This window comes from Lepus europaeus, chromosome 22 (assembly GCF_033115175.1).
Source record: "Lepus europaeus isolate LE1 chromosome 22, mLepTim1.pri, whole genome shotgun sequence".
In the NCBI taxonomy this organism is placed as follows: Eukaryota; Metazoa; Chordata; class Mammalia; order Lagomorpha; family Leporidae; genus Lepus; species Lepus europaeus.
Genome location: NC_084848.1, coordinates 19,106,206 through 19,124,373, shown reverse-complemented (window position 1 = coordinate 19,124,373; position 18,168 = coordinate 19,106,206). Strand labels below are relative to the sequence as shown.

Below are 18,168 nucleotides of genomic sequence, written 5' to 3'. Positions count from 1 at the left end.
CATTCTGTACCTTACTGAAAAAAATTAAACCTGGCCCCCAACTAGTACAGGTTTATGATCTATCGATCACAATATAGTCATGCATTGCTTAATGAAGATCAGTGCTGAGAAATACTTCAGATAACTGAATCACTGTGAAAACATCATAGAGTGTACTTATACAAATTAAGATAGTTACAACAACGCTAGGTTATATCTTATGGGAATCCTGTGGGATGTAAGGTGCATCAGTGAATAAAACGCCATTATGTGATATCTGATTGTATGTCAGAAAATGAAAGTTTGAACAAAACTACATAATGAGAATCTGTTGGGTTGTGTGTGTGTGTATGTGTGTGTGTCACATATACTGTTGTGTGAACAGGGGAATAGCAGGGAAAAAAATCAGCTGAAACAATTTTCTCTTGAGGGTTTTTTTTTTAAAATGTTTTTCCTATCAAGAAAGTAATATTTTTCTGAGAGGATTGGTAAAACTGGTTAAACTAAATATTTACCCATTTGACTTTTGTATATTCTTGTTTGCAAGAAGCATTATGAGAACTGCCAGTTTTGTCACTTTTTAAGTCTGAAATAAGACTTCTATGGGAACTCTTTAACGTGTTTTTGTGTATTGTTGATTTCTGATCATCATCTTGAAGTTTTCCTCCTTTTCTGCATTGCCTACTGATGACACCGTTTTTGGCTCCAAATTTATTATATCAGGGGAAGGAAATTATCCAGTGAATTTTATATGTTGGTTGAGCTGCCTATTATTGATCTTCCTAGTATGAACAAGTTCCTATGTCTTCTTGTGCTGTGTAGATTGGATGCTTCAATATGATTTAAAAAAAAAAAGGTTTCTTATTTATTTCCCTAGCCCTCATCTCTCCTCTTTGCAAAGCAGTACCAGTAAGATTTCAGCTCAAAATGTTAGAAGAAGGAATGTACACTGAAACTACTAACATCTTGCTTGATATTTCCTTATTATTTCTTGCTTAGGCCCAAGAATATTGAAAGGTTCTGGATTGGAGAAAATCTTCATGGACATTTAATTTAAAAATCATTATGAGGAGAAGTCTCCATCACTACTTGATCAGTTCTTCTCCCTAGACCTATGTGGAGACTTCAATTACAAGAAGTATGATGAGAACTTACTGTGAAGTTTTCTGTAGTCCAAAGTTTGAGTTGTATAAAATACTTTTGTAGAGAGGGGTTCATTATCACAGTCAGGAGACCTTTACTTACCTTGGCCTAGAGGACTTAATCCACTGTTGTGTAGAGAAAATCAAGGGCATGGATGAACAGTGCACACGTATGGTTTACTTGATGAATGTAAATTCATACATGGAAATGCTAACACCTATCTCTACATACACATTTATTGACATTCAATGACTGCTGTAATATAGAAGTAGATTATGTGTGCTCATTGTGGTCTTTCTATATATTAATACTATAAATATTCAATCCATTGAACAGAATAAACAAATTCCTCATGGAGGAAAATCTTATGACCTACCACGCAAAATTCCTCAAAATGCAAATACTTGCACAATCATTGATGAGCTTGTAGAGCATTTAGAGTGAAAAATCAGTGTTTATTGCTTTTAAGACTTCAAATGTCTAACTCATCTACTGAGCACATCAACTAGCTTATAAAGACCATAAGAGTATGCTTGATGACACACACATAATTTTTCAGCTCATAATTATAAACATCATGATAATATCACGCTGAATATGACCTCCTAAATATAAGAGAATCTGAGATGTCCCACAGCAAGAACATTATTCCTCCTGAAGTAATTGAAATGTATTTTCTCTAAGGCTTTTGCCTACATGGCTGATGGGATTTTCATGCTGTTTGCTCAAATTTTGAACAATAATTGCATCATATTTATTTTTTCTATAAGTTGCCACATAAGTTCTTTTTTAAGAAAACAAATTCAAATTGTATTAGACTATTTTCTTTCCATGTCTACTTAAGTTCTCTATTTTCCTTCTCTGTGTTTAATGCAATTCAAAGAATAAACTGATGGGAAATTGCTCATTTTGACCATTCAACCCTTGTTTTAGTAAGTCAAAATGTTTTAGTAGCAAAGTTACTATTCAGAGAAGACTTTTTTAAGTGCTTCAAGGTTTATTCCTACTCTAGTTTTAGAATTCATTGTTGAAAAATATTTTTTTTTCCGATAGGCAGAGTGGACAGTGAGAGAGAGAGAGAGAAAGGTCTTCCTTTGCCGTTAGTTCACCCCTCAGTGGCCGCCACGCACCGCGCTGATCTGAAGGCAGGAGCCAGGTGCTTCTCCTGGTCTCCCATGGGATGCAGGGCCCAAGCACTTGGGCCATCCTCCACTGCACTCCCGGGCCACAGCAGAGAGCTGGTCTGGAAGAGGGGCAACCGGGACAGAATCTGGCACCCCGACCAGGACTAGAACCCGGTGTGCTGGTGCCACAGGCATAGGATTAGCCTATTGAGCCACGGTGCCTGCCAGAAAATATTTTTAAAATTTAAAGAAATAAATTGGTTGGAAAGGTCCAAAATTTCATCTGCCTTTGTTTTCTATACATAAAGAGCACAGATTCAGTTGAACTGATGTATACTTACAAACTACATTTATTTTTAAGAAAAGTTCTTGAAATTGTGGTTTTTCAAAGCCCATGTAATAATTGAATAGATTGGTACTATTTCAGATTAGATTTTTAGAAAGAGCTTAAGGACAGAGCTTTACTGAGCTGACTGAGCATTACATCTAAACACAGGTATTGATGTTGAAATACAATAGGAATAACAAAAAGTGAGATTTCAAAAAATCTATTTAGGGACCACCACCAGTTAGTAAAATTTGATAATTCTAAACTTATACTATTGTAATTAATAAACCATTGTTAACTTGGGCGGTTAGATATTCCCACTGTTACATTTTATTCTTTGGAAATACACATTAAAACTACATTTTACTCATTATTACTTGATGTGCAGTGTTCTGCACATAGTTCTTTTTTCTGATTCTTTGAAAAACAAACATGTGCACATCAGTTCCACCTTTAACAGGACAATAGGAGCTAAATAGAATCTGAGAGCTTTTCTTTTGCTTCTCATTCACATATCCAAATGTTTTATGATAATGAAGAAAACTGGTTCCTTCATAATTCATAAAAGATCTTTGTTCCCATGCTTAATTTCTTTGTCTTGGTTATTTTGCTAATTTCATAAGAATCAATATGCATACCAACTTTATTCGTTACTCACTCACCATGTGTCTTGGAGAAGTCCTTTTGGAGACTCAATTATAATAAACTAATATCATATCAAAAAGCCTCAGACTGTTGAGCGTGTTCTGAAGCAGCTTTAATTTAATTAGCTGAATTATTTAAGAAGAACATCTTTTGATGTACAAATGCTTCTTCTGGAAATTTGTGAGCTAAATCTGGCAACAGAAGCATAGAAGCACCTTTGTAACTCCTAAATTAAAAAGCCAAAGAATAAAAGAAAACAAAAAAATCTACATTAAAATCAAACATAACATTCCTTAATTAAATATTAAGCTGCGCTTTTCCTTAAGTAGATTAAATAAAATGAGCCAAAATATGGTTATGCTGTTTGTGGCTTTAAAAAGAAGAAATAATGCGTGACAGTGATAACAATGACCCATTATTAGGGTTCACAATACCCATTAAATCTTAAATTTGATACTTAGAACAAGTCTGTCAGAAATTACTGAATTGCAAATCAAAAAAGTGGAAATTAAGCCTCAAAGGAGATCAAGAGATGCAGGTTTACAAAGACAAACATGCCTGAATGGAATGCTTATAATTCCCTGAAACTGAAAGATGTTACTTCATTGACACTTCCATAGTGCAAGGTTCTAGTTCCAGTATTTGATGCCACTTTCATCTGAGAAAATGTGTCCTCAATTGATCATCTGTTAAATTATGCTGGTCATAGTGGTAAGCACAATCCATACTTGTTCCTCTGATTCCTGCAGCCTGTTGTGCACCATGCGCTGTGTTTTGGTTAAAATAGAGAGCATTCTGTTGAGAGATGAATTTGGACATGAATTCTATGAATTTCTATTTTGGAAAAGGATTTTTTTCTGAATGTTGGCAGAGGAAGAAGTCAGAGAGTTCCACTTCCTCCAGTTCTGGAAGAAAAAAAAAAAAAAGCATGCATGTTTTGTGTAGTCTGGGGAAAGGATGTGGGAAGGAATTGTGGGCACTCTTTGGACAGTAGTATCTGATGGCAACTATCAAAAACACAAAAACAAAAAGACAAAAGACCTCAGTCAAACTGGTGTTGAGATTTGAATTTAAACAGCCAGTGAGCTTAAAAGAAGACTCAAACTGCACATAGTTGCTGGTTTTATCTTGACTGCAGCCTACTGAGCCCTTAACCTCCTAACACATTTAGTCTCCTGATCCATAGAAACTTTGAGACAATAAATCTATGGCTTCAGGATGTTAATGCTGTGTGATAGTTTAGGCAACGTTAGGAAATAATTATTTTACTTAATGATATTAATACGTGTATCAAAAGTAGCCTCATTTCTAAGTGATCTAAGGTTCCATGGGGAACTGCGAAGCCAGTAAGAAATTATTAGATGAGAGTGTGATTTTACTTATTATTTCCAGATTTACTGTTATGTGCTGTTTTCATGAAGACCCATTTCCTGAATCATTCATAGCTTTCTGAGTATCTTGCTCCCATATTTACTTCACCGTCTATCTGGAGTATCACCTCTTCTCATCACAGATTCCTCACTGTATTTCTTGTCTTAATTCTTTAGATATTCTTCTTTGGCTTTTGTCCTCAGTATATACTAATAATAGAGTAACTTTACTTTCTCAGTATGTAGTGATCTATTCAAAGTATTTGGAACTTGAATCATCTTTTCCTGGCAAACACATGTCACTTTGGTTATTTCTCACTTGTGAACTAACCATTCTATGTTCTATAATGTGCTGATGGGAGTGCAAATGGTATCAGCCTGTAATATCTCTGAGAAAGAGTCATGAAATCAGTAGTTCCTCAAACAGAATTTAGGATATGAATTTCAATACTGGGGCTCTGCAGGATGCTAAATGTTGTTGGCAATACATCTTGGGATTCAGAGAATTGGAATTCACCAGGACAGCAAGCCCTTGGTTTGTGTTCATAGAGAAGCAAGCTAACTTTGCTATCTTCTAGATGTCATTAAATATGAGAAGTAATAGCATGTATGTTTTATCTATTGATGCAGTTATGCAAAACTGGTAACAGTAATTGGTCTAGGAAATCCAAGTAGGGATGATACTGTTATTGATTAATATCTTTTATGGTTACTAAAATGGGAAATGGCCACATGGATATGAATTAGATGTATGACAGTCCTCAAATAACTACAAATATCCATCCATAGAATGTGTTAAAAGCATAAGACTATTATGGTAAGTGTTTTGAGAAAACATAATTCATATAAATTAGTGGAAAATTCTCATATTTCAGATTTGGTGTTTTTGCTTATTTAGAACCATCTGCATCCATAGATACTTGATGTTACACCAGTATAAACAATCACACACATTTCCCATATTTCAACTTGTTTTATTAAGACATTTCAGAAAAATTATAATTTCCAAATTAGTTTCCCATCTTTAAGACATATATATATATATGTGTGTGTGTATATATATATATGTATATATATACATATATATATACCTTCCCATTTGGGAAACGTTCTGAACTGTGTAATATCTTAATCTGTTATTGCATAACTTTATGTCTACTTTACCTATATAAGCTTTGTTTAAATAATGTCTGGGGAATCTAAATCTGGAAGTTGATACATAGGGGATCAAAATGTAATTATTAGTCATTATGTGGAGTGCTATTTTTCCACTGCTATTCTGTGTAGTTAGGAATTGTATAGAAGCACCAATTTGACAATATTTGCTTTACTTTGTATGTTGCAGGATGGGATCAAATTCAATGCTACCTCTTTTTCTCCCATTGATAGAATGAGGATGAGAATTTGGAACTAATTTAACAAGCATCTAGACTTTGAAATTCTTTTAACTTCCCTATGCTTCCTACAGAGAAAGAGAAAATGAAATTAATTTTGAAAGTTCACAGAAAGACAGCTGATATAACTTTTGAGGGGAGATAGTTTCTCTAGGCACAGGAAATGCTTCTCAGCACCTGTCATTCCCCAACATTCACAATAATTCATATCAGATAAATACTATGGAGCTATGTTCTGACTAGAGATTTTTACTTGTATTCAGGTTGACTTTGTCTTCAAGCGTAGGTAGCAAGAAATGGTAAGTTTTCCCTACCTTTCAACTATAAAAACCTTGTGTCATCATCTTCAGATCTTGAGGGTATTTAATGAAAGTTGAGAAAAAGGGGAGGTGATCAAGAATATGAAATGTGGCTAAGGAGTCTATATTTAGATCTACATTGTGAGGATCTATAATGTTATTTTTCTAGGATGAACATATGGACCCAGAAGGTTTCAGCCCAATTCTATACTTCATGTTCATTGGCAGAGAGATGGTTCATTATATCACACAGACAGCCTTGTGTATAAACAGAGAGGAATAGCTACTTATCAACAATGATTCTACCATAAGAAGATAGTTCGGAAAACATCAGCTTGTGTGAGGATTAATCTACCATTATAGACACTGGATTACAAATATAATTTAAACTTCAATACATTTTGCCTCTTGCTTAATTTTGTATCTATTTAGATTTCCATGAATTATAATTTTAGACATATCTCCCCAACTATTTGGTTTCATTCCTCTAATGTTTTCATTCAAGCACTCAGCATCTCTGATGTGCATTATTTTTACTACCTTCTTTGACATCTTCATGTTAATGACAATAGTTAATATTTAGTAAGCACTTATTATATTCCAGGCTTTGGGCTGAATTATTTATGTGCATTAAATAATGTAATCTTCAAAGCAAACTGTTCAGTGGGAAATATTTCTATCTCCTGTTTACAAGTGATGAATATGTGAAGGCCAAATAAGTCATGTTGCTGAACAATGAACAAATCTCTTCCCCAAGGCAGTTTGTCCTCACTAAAGGTAACAAATTCAAAAGACTACAGAGTCGAGCAGGTAGCAGAAGGGCCTGACACAAGCAGTTTCTCAGTAGTCTGTGTTGGGCTCAGCTGTACTAATTGCCTAGTTACGTTTGCAAGGTGTCCGGCGCATAATGAATCTTCCCAGCCAGCTGAATCAGATTGCAGGCTTTTATTGGGATTCCGCTCCCGGGTGAGGTTCTCAGGCCCCAACAGGGCAGGGGCTGGGGAAATCATACATCAGAGGTTGGGAGGACTCCTTTTATAGATACAGGGCATGGAGGTTAAAGGTTGAGTCATGTCTGATCCTCATTGGTTGACCTTTAGGTCTGTGGGGAATTTGGCAAGGACTTTTCATTCCCAGAAGTGCAGGTAGGGACTCTCCATTCCTGAAAGTGTGGGCCTTCTCTCCTGAAGATCCCAAAGCTACCATCCCGACCTCTTGATGATAGGAAAAAGGGAGGCAATGAGTCTTTCTGGCTACTTCCTGCTGATCGGGGATGTCATCTACAGGGGCCCACTGGGGATGTCTTGGAGCTCCACATGGACAGGCATGTATGGCTGGAGAAGCATCTGGTTGACCGCTACTCTGGAGGCTTCCTGGATTCGATCTTTTATGAGCCTGAGAGCACAAGGAGCCATCATTACAGTTATCCCTACAGTTATTATGTGTCCCAGAGTTGGGAGTGGCCAAGGGAGAAAAGAGGAAAATAGATTCCATCCGTGTTGTCCCTGGTACTCCTGTTGTCATTTGGCAATGTTCATTAAGTTGTTGTGCCATGTTTCTGACCACTCCAGATTTGTTACTTAAAAAGCAGCACTGTTACCCCAGAAATACGGATGTTCCCCCTTTATCTACTAGTAAGAGGTCTAATGTCCTTCTGTTTTGAAGGGCCATATCAGCTAGGGAGTCAATCTGGTCTTGCAGTTTTATAATGGAGGCTGCAACATTTTGTAGCTCCGTATTCAAGGTGTTTGCCAGTTGCTGTATCTGGGTAGTACCATACGCCAGGCTAGCTACTCCTGTCCCCACTCCTGTTAGAACACCTAGTGCCGCTAGAAAGGGAAGGATAATTATGTCCCTTTTAGCACAGGTATTTTGCAGCACCAGTATTGGGAGAGACTGGTTTGGGGGCACCACGGAGACCTCTTGGAGGACAATTACAGGAATACAGATGTCAGTTGAATTAGGCAGTAGACAGCGGAATAGGGAGCTCCCCCACTGGAGGAACTGACCTCCAGTTAAGCAATCTCCCGGCTTTATAGGGGTCATGGAATTACAGAGAGTGGAGTTGAAAAAAAGGTTGGGGGATAGTGGGGTCAGGAGATAATGGTGAGGTTAGATTGAAACACTGGTGTAGGTTTTTTGGGTGAAGGAGATTAGTAAGTAAGGGAGAAGTTGTCTCTTTGGTGGGTCCTGGAGTAGAAATTTGTTGGGACTTCAATAGCTGTAAAGGGAGGTTAACAGGGTGGAACAAATCCAGCAACCATCAGCCAGAGAGATATCAGAAGAATTGAGGAGCTGGTAGACACAAGAAATATATGGAACCCAGATAGGGCATGGGAGGTGAGGTGGGTCGTGTCTCTGTGGAGATGTGGCAAGGGTCGCCACTGAGTGGTTATTTGTGACAAGTTTTCTCCTAAGTCCTTGATCACCTCCTTTATCCTGGCAACCTCCTGTCATCAATTAAAGTCCTGGTGCCTTCCCTGTTGCTATAGCCCCAGTGAGTGGTCAGTGTCATACAGACCTTTGAGCTGGGGGATTTGGCAAAGCAGTCATGTCTGCGGGTTCTGCCATGGCAGGCAGTTACCTGGATTGCTGGGAATCCAGCAAAGGAACATCAGAATTGTGGTGATGTTCTCTCATAACATGTGGATGAAAAGTAAGATAGGTGGGAGGAGTGCAAACATGTGGGCAGGGACTGAGCCGAGACCAGTTTCTTAGGAATCAAGCAGGACCAGGAGGACTAGGTTTAAAGACAAACTTAGACTTGGTAGGCCCCAGAGCAGTGGCTGTCCAGGATGACGGTGGCTCTGGGGGAGGGGAAAGTGTCCTCTTGAGGCGAGCTATATGATACCAGTTTTCATGTCCCAGTAGTTTGGCCACAGTTAGAGTGGTGAGAATTATGATGTGGGGGTCCCTTCCAACAGGTATGGCATGACTGGTACTGGGAGGACCAGAGTAAGATGGAGTCCCCAGGCTGGAGAGGCAGGACCTCCAGACCAGCTGGGTGATGAGCAGATGGGGATGGGAGATGTTGGTCAGCGTGTTCCCTGAGAAGCAAATGAAGTAAGGTGAGATAGGGGTGTGGACTGGCAAGTTATGGTTAAGAAGAACGGTCTTCCATATATGAGCTCAAACTGGCTAAGTCCCAGGGACTTGTGTGGAGCTGCACGAAGCCTGGTGAGGGCCAAAGGGAGTAGTTGTGGCCATCCCATCTGAAGTTGGATGGAGAGTTTAGTAAGCAAATCTTTTAGCATGCCATTCGCCTTTTTGACTTTATCCGAGGATTGGGGGCGGTATGGGATGTGTAACTTCCAGGTGGTGCCAAGGGCTTATATAACTTGTACCACCTGTGATACAAAGGCTGGCTCATTGTCCGATTAGAGGTAGGCAGCCCGAATCGTGGGATGATGTGTTGGAGTAAGATTTCAGCCACCATGGCTGCATTTATGAAATTGTAGGAAAGGCCTCTCGGCGCCGTGGCGTAACAGGCTAATCCTCCGTCTTGCGGCGCCAGCACACCGGGTTCTAGTCCCGGTTGGGGCGCCAGATTCTATCCTGGTTGCCCTTCTTCCAGGCCAGCTCTCTGCTATGGCCTGGGAAGGCAGTGGAGGATGGCCCAAGTCCTTGGGCCCTGCATCCGCATGGGAGACCAGGAGAAGCACCTGGCTCCTGGCTTCGGATCAGCGAGATGCCGTCCGCAGCAGCCATTGGAGGGCAAACCAATGGCAAGAAGGAAGCCCTTTCTCTCTGTCTCTCTATCTCTCACTATCCACTCTGCCTGTCAAAAAAAAAAAAAAAAAAAGAAAGAAAGGCCTCTATCCAACCGGAAAATGTGTCCATCATGGTTAGATCATACCATAAGCGTTTGTGAGGGGACACATGAGTAAAGTCTATTTGCCAGTCTTCACTGGGAAGGTGGCCTCTCATCTGGTGAGCAGGCTTTAGCTTTCCCTGAGGGGATGTCAAGGACATATAGTACAGAATGAGTGAACCTGTTTAAGGAGATCTTCAAGAGTAGGACAGTGGAGCAGAGGGGTCAGAAAATGGTAGAGTGAGTCTGGGTTTTTATGTAGGGAGTTGTGAATGTCAGTTAATAATGGAAGTTTTGAGTAGGGAGAGTGATCTTGTCTTGGAGAAAAATCCACCCCTTGGGGTGTTCCTTACCTCTATTTTTTATAATTGATGTCTTTCCTGAGGGAGGTAAGTTGGCTTAATAGAAGTTATGAGGAACAACAATGGGGGTGAGGGGCTCCTGTGTAGGTAGGTCTTGGCTAGTAAGTGTCTGAGTCACCAAGTCTGTTTGCCTGTTACCCATTGACACCGGATCAGTCATTTGTTGGTGGCCCTTGCAATGGATTATTGCCACTGGGAGGGGCAGGGTAAGGGCCTGGAGAAGCTGGTAGATGTAGGTGGCATTAACTATTGGCGTTCCCCATGATGTCAGGAACCTCCTTTCCTTCTGTATGGCATGGAGTTCGGCCTTTTGGGAGGTGGCCCCTGGGGGAAGGTGTTGAGCCTCTATGGTCTTATTGAGAGTAACCATTACATATGCTGCTCTGTGCACCCCATCTACCCCCCTCACCAAGCTGCCATCCACAAACAGTGTTCAGTCAGGGGAGTCTATTGGGTGGTCTAGAACATGGTCTGTCAGGGTCTGGAAGGAATTTAGTACTTCAGAGCAGGAATGATAGTCAGGAAGAGAGTCCATGGAGGAGGATGGGAACGGAAGGAGGGTGACTGGGTTTAAGGGGGGAGGTGAGTGGGCTATAGTAATATGGGGATTTTTGATGAACAGGAGATGTAGTTCCTGGACCTGGGAGGGGCTGAGAAGGGGGAGAAACCCCTGTCCCAAAAGCTCAGCTAAATTGTGGGATGACAGGACTGTCAGGCCTAGTATGTGTCTGTGTCTGTCTCAGAGATGGGAATTGAGGTCAGTTAGGATACGGAGTGCCCTCCTGAAGTGATCAGAGGGAGTAGGAGAGCAGCTGAAGGTCGTCGCGGTAGAATCTGGAGATCGGAGCCCAGTTGGAATAAGATGTCCCATCCCTGTAGGAGGGTCCAGGCAAGAAGGGATTACCAGGAAGGAGTGGGAGAACAGATGGTCTTCCAAATGATGAGGCAAGTCTGACGTTCACCTAAGGTAGGAGGGAGTCCTATCAATCGCCATTATGGAAACTGAAGAGGGCAGGAGTGGGTCCACATAGGCTGGCAGGACACAATAGGTAGCCCCTGTATCCACCAGGAACTCTGTGGACTTACCCACTACCTGGAGTGTTACCTGGGCTTGGCCAGGATGATACGGGTCCCGGAGTCTGGGCTCCGTCAGTCTTCGGCCATCCCCAGCAGTTGTAGCATGAAGTCCTCTATGGGAGTTGGGCTTCTCCTGGAGCAGTTGCTCTTCCAGTGGCCCAGTTGGCCATATGTGGGTCATGGCCAGGTGGGTGTGTGAGGGTTGGGGCATGCTGGAGCCCAGAGTCCCTCTCGTCTGCACTTGAAGCATGCCCTGGTGGGTTGGTTGCCCTTGACCCCTCTTCCCTCCACTGGCCTCAGGGCTGCCACCAGGGCCTGAGTCTGGAGGGTAACCTTTTTCTGCATCCTGGCCTGTCGTGCCTGCTCAGCTGCCTCTCCCTGAGTATTATAGACCTTGAAAGCGATCTTTACAAGGTCTCTAGTGGGGGTCTCTGAACCACCCTCCACCCTTTTTAGTTTTTTTTTCTGATATTTAGGGTAGACTGAGAAATGAAATGAGAGGCCAGAATCACCGCCCTGGAGGGGGAATGAGGATCAAGTTTGGTGAAATTCAGTGAGCCTGTTTAAAAAAGCGTCTGGGTCACCCTGGGTCCTGGGTGACCTCTTGAAGACTATCAAAATTGACCACCTTGTGGGAGACCGTATTGACCACATTTTGTCTTCCCAGCTGTCCTTCCTGGTAGCCCCATCCCAGCTCTACTTTGGGTACTGCCTGGGCTCCTGGGAGTGGGATCAGTTAATCGGGTCTTGTCGGCCTCATCTCAGGCAGCCTGTCGGACCTCTACACATTCCTCAAAAATGAGAGAGGAAGAAAGGATAATATCAAGGTCTTTCCAGGTGAGGTCGTATATTTGAGAAAGGTACCCCCCACAAGGTGCTCTGGCTGGAGGTCCTTGATTCTAATAAATACTTTTAAATCTCAAAAAAAAAAAAAATGAAATTGAAGAGACATGGAACGTTAAAAATTTAATCATGGAAATTCAGGATACTTGGTGAGGTTGGGTCACATGATATCTTGCCAGGTAGGCAGAAGATGTGAAACAACTAAAGTTCACATTGTAAAGGACTTTTGTACAGGATAACTGCCTACACTTGGTATTTAATCTCCAGTATGGTACAGAGCCCAATGACGGGATACATGGCCATGTTTATTAGTAATAGTATACCAATTTTGGCATAAAGGAAAATGCCAGAAATTAGTAACTAGTGGTCCTTATCCCTTATTTGGCCTATGTTTTCTTAGTCAACACTGTATTTGGAAAGGTAACATTGGTAGCTTCGGGATCCACAGGAGAGAAGGCCCACATTTCCAGGAATGGAGAGTCCCTACCTGGACTTGTGGTAACTAAATGTCCTTGCCAATGTCCCCATGGGCACCTAAAGGTCAACCAGTGAGGATCAGAGATGCCTCAACCTTTAACCCCCACACTCTGTATCTATAAAAGGAAATAAGGGACAGCTTTATCCACTATGCTACTATGTCATCCCCTGAAACCTATCTTCTAACACTACAGATTCAAAACTAAATTCATATATCAATCACTATCCATTCAGATAATTTGCATTTTTTGAATTTCTCTTCTCCTAGCCAACATCTAGTGATTATTTTTTCAATGAGAAAGCAGAGATGAAGGAGTAAATCAAAAGCAAGAGAAAACGTTAAACATATATGATGCACATATTTGCATCTATCTCTGCAATTCCATGTTTATCTGTGTGTGTGTATGTGTATGTTTGTATCACCTTATTTGTCTCTAAAAACATACTAACCTAATCCTCTGTACCTTCCAATACACAGTGGCACTTCATAGAGGTGAATTATGTGTTCTGTGAAGAAACTGCACTTGGATTTCAAAACCAATTTTTGCCAAAATAAATTTATCTTTTACTTTTTCTAACTTTTTGAAATTCTCTCATGTGCTATCATCCTTGGTCTATGTATGCATCAATATTTTAGCATACTGTGTTTGTCATCTATGTATCTATTCTATCTTATTGATTGAACAAATGTGACTCAAGTGATTTTATAATAAAGTCACCGTAATTTGCTTCTCTCACAGTGAACTTTTGTCTTCCTCATGGTTATACATAGAGATGGTCCCATGATTTTCCAGCTTTCTGATTTATTTGTTTATAATTTCTAACTTTTCATTTGGAAAATATTTCCCAAATGCCTTTAAAGTAACTTCAGTGTTATAATTTAAAATGACTGAATTTATTAAATTAAGAGAATATCGACTTTGATTTACTTTAAAAATGACTTGCAGGCTCAAGTCTGATGCAGGTGTGGAGGCTGGGGGTTCACGTGGAGTAGAATGCTGTCTGTACACCTGCGACCCCACTCTTCTTGCCCTGTTTTGTTAACTAACATGTTTCATACCTCAGCCTTAGTTCAGAGATGGGAAACCTTTATGTATCTGACTTGCACATACAGATACAGTGCTCTCTGATCTTAACAGCTGTTTTAGATTGTTTAACACTGACTTACCTCTGAGCATCCTCATAAGTTCCCCAGAGAACTAACCATTCCACTCTAAGGCATTGGATGTCTCTGGTTGGTAGCTTTTGATTATGAAAGCAGATTAATTCTTGAGAGTTGTTAATCCAAGCTCAGCCCCTAGGCATTCAGCAATACATTTATCTTCTTTCTATTCAGTTGTTCACCTCTGTCAGAGTCCCCTTGGACAACCTATCTTGCTCACCATCCAGCTATACCAGCACCCTCACCACCTAGTCTTTGGTTGGTTGGTTGCATGTTTGTTTTCTCTAAATGGGGGTACTAGGAACATCTACCTCGCTCTTGTAAGTTCTAAATCTGAAAACGTATGTCAAAGAATTCCGTGACATAAAAAACTGCATACATCATTATCCTTTCAAACTATACTTTCCAAAAATGATTGTTCCAATTCCTATGGCCACATATAGTAGAAAAAATAACACCAGTATCCTTAGACAAATGACAATGTCCACTAGTATGATATGGGAAATGCCTTCCCACAAATCAAAAAAATCTCTTTGAAGCTATATTACCAACATCTCACGTTCCTCGAGCATTTATTTATTGTTCTAGTGTCTGTTTAAATTTCCTTGGGCCAAAGATAAATTCTGTTTTTTCCTATAAATGTTTATATAAGAGCTCAAAATTCTTTGCATCTTACTGAAATTAAACCCAACTATCATTTACTCAAGACAGGTTTTATACATAGTGAATGTTGGTAACAGTATGAATATCTGGCATGTCTGATTATATATGTGGTGTTTTATGTGATGAGTTGTTAGATATGATAGGACAAATGAGAACCATGTATTGGGATAATAAATGAGTAACATGATTTTTGAAAAGAATCCTGACTTGTTTTCACAGATTAGATAAATTGAATCTCTCTCAATTGTAATTAGCCTCTTTTTTTGTCTGTAGAAACTGGTGTTTATTTTCCGTCAACCTCATTTCCATGACAAGCAGCCTAAGACCACTCAGTGGTTGTTCCCACGCACTCGGTGGCCAGAGCACTGGGGGCTGCAGCCCAGTCTTCAGTGGCGGGCTGAGCACTCCGTCTTCAGTGGGGAACTGCTGAATAGGCACAGAGGGCACCTGCACGCCTTCAGACCAGTCAGCAACCTCAGGCTAAGTAGCGGTGAACTCAGGTGCTGGGCCGTCCGTTCACCCTGAAACTCCTCCTTGGCCACAGCTTTTTCAGCGGTGGCCTGCTCTTCTTTTTCAATCTCTTCAGGATCTCTGTAGAAGTAGAGATCAGGCATGACCTCCCAGGGGTGTTCACGGGAGATGGTACCACACATGCGCAGAACCTCCCGGGCCAGCATCCACCACATCAGACCCACTGAGTGGGCTCCCCTGTTGTTGCACGGAATGGCAATGTCCACGTAGCGCAGAGGAGAGTCTGTGTTACACAGAGCAATAGTAGGCAGGTTCACGTAAGAGGCCTCCGTGAGAGGCTGGTGGTCAGCCTGAGGATCAGTAACCACCAGAAACCGTGGTTCCTGGAAGGCTGCCTGGATCTGGTTAGTGAAGGTTCCAGGTGTGAAGCGGCCAGCAATGGGAGTAGCTCAGGTGGCAGCAGCAAACTTCAGCACAGCTCTCTGGCCAGTGTTCTTGGAGGATATCACACTGACATCAGCAGGGTTTTCAGTGGCCACAATAGCACGAGCCGCCAACAGAAGCTTCTCCCAGGTCCTCTTCAGATTGATGACGTAGATGCCATCACTTTTCCTTTTGTAAATGTACTGTTCCATCTGGAAGTCAAGGTTGGTGCCACCTAGGTGGGTTCCTGCTGCAAGGAACTTGAGGACGTCCTCCTCCTTCATTTGCAGGACATCAAGGGCTCCGGACATTGTGACAGCTTCCCCTTAAGTTATGCTGGGAATCAAGAACAACACCATAGGGACCCCTCGCCGGGTAGCGCGGAAAGCTAATTATCCCATTTTTAAAAAAGAGTGATATGAACATATATTTCAAAATTAGCGAATGTTATTATGTAATACAAAACTGCTAAAACTAAAGTATTTATTATAAGCTGTAATATATTACATACTTGCAATATTTCAATCCTCTTCCCCCCCCCCCCCAAAAAAAAGGCATGGACCTATTCACTTGAGATTAAACTGCTACAGAAGACTTTACTTGGAATTCATCCAGAAGTTTTCAATTATGTCACAGCAACTTTTTTTTAATCATAAATTTCCATAGCTGATGTTTTCTCTAGCTAAGTTTCAGGTAGTTTAATCTTTCATAAACTTATTTATGATAAATTATATTGACATCACAGGGATGGTCTTTGGAAAATTTAATTAGCATTTACAAAATGGTTGTGGATTCTGGTTGACATCTATGGACTATGAAAGATATTGTATCATGCAGGCCCAAACTGTTTATCATCTATTAAATGTAGAGTGATATCCTATAGAAAGACGTATGGAAACTGTAGAATAAGACACATAATCAGTTTGTCTCAGGAAGACAAAGATTTTGATTTCTGTTACTAAACATTTTTATTATAGATCATATATATCTGTCAAATGTTAAAAAGTTCAGGTAGTCCTCTAAGACTCTTAGGAAGTGCCATTTATTTGTCTTCATTGTGTCCTAATTGGAAGTCATCTCATTAATATGTCACAAACTCAACTCGCTCTACTGCATATTTTTTACTATATGTTTTTCAAGTAAAACCAGTTCCTAAGGAGAGTATTGAATTAAGGCTGTGTACTACTCTAAATTCTAGATACTTTTTCTCCTGGGCATTTGTTTACCATATATACTTGGTTTGACCAAGAGGATTTTCAATAATTAATTTTTTACAGCTTCGTAATTCTCATATACTTCTTCCTATACAGGAGAAATTTTGTAGTAAATATAAAGCTATATCATTGGTGTGCTGTTGCCAAGTTGAAATGGACAGTCATAAAGAGAAATTCACAAATGCCCTTCTAGACTAGTGATACTGTTGAAGGGTAGAATCTGCATGTGCTTTGTTTACTTGTGTGTTTAAAAAAAAGAATCATGTTATTTAATTGACCTAAGGGGAAAAAAAACTCAATCCCATTTCCTAAATTAATACTTCCACCCCTCCCGCCCCTCCCCCCAACACACACACACTAATAGCCTGAAACACATCCTAAGCCTTACAAGTTTCTGAGGTTTGAGGACCTTTTCTGTGTGACCCAAGTGTTCTCTTCCAATGACAGCCGCCTTTAACTCCTTTTAAAAACTGCATCCTGCCTGGGACAGACTCACTTGCTCACTGTTCTTCCATTGTGAGCAATAAGTGAGGTAATGCCTAAATGCTTTCAAGCCCATAAAACATTACGTAGCTTAGGAGTTATTATTATTATTATTTATTGCCCATTTTTTTACGATCTGGGTCAAGTCTGATTTCTTCCACAAAGCCTTTCCTCACCAGTCGAGGTCAGAGCTATCATTCTTTTTTGTAAAACCCCACAGGAGATATAGTACTTCTCATTTGCCACTTAGAATGACTCATGGCCCAAAGTAGAGTGCAGGTTCAGCAATAGGAGAGGCCAGTCTCATTTATCTCTGGGACTGGTCTGATGCAAGGACTCAAATAGAGTAAGATTAATGCTTATTTGTGGATGACTATGTGTAGTACCCAGATGCCAATTAAGGCCTTTCAATAAACAAGATACTCGTTTAATCAGCTTTTCCAGTCCACTCAAATACAATTTTTTTTTTAGCTTCCAGGAAGTGTCTCATGGAAAAACTGATGCACAAATTATTATGATAAAATATATCTGCTGTTGACATGCATGGTGTGCTAAACAGAAATGTGATTTTTAAGGTTGCCTTTACCATTACTTCAATATCTGTACTTGGTATTTTAAAAAAATCATCCCAATATCACAGTTCATAGCCTCATTTTTTATTTTTTATTTAATTTTATTTTAGTTTATTTATTTTTTCTTGCTCAAGCAGTGTCTTCCTAATATCAAATTGTAGATTAAATTGATCAGGTAGCATATTGCTTCAAACAAAAAGTATTTCTTAGTATCATTTATTTCAAAACCTTTGCTTCTTTTAAAAGTGAACACTACTTTAAAAAAATCAGTGTAAGCTATTCTATTCTTGCTGTTGTGTTTCTCTTTTAATGAGGAACTTTGAAGTCA

At 40.2% G+C, this 18,168-nt stretch overlaps 1 pseudogene; it reads right to left on the bottom strand.

The window, feature by feature from the left end:
- Nucleotides 1–14,959: 14,959 nt before the first annotated feature.
- On the bottom strand, nt 14,960–15,902 carry LOC133751392 (small ribosomal subunit protein uS2-like; annotated as a pseudogene).
- Nucleotides 15,903–18,168: the final 2,266 nt, after the last annotated feature.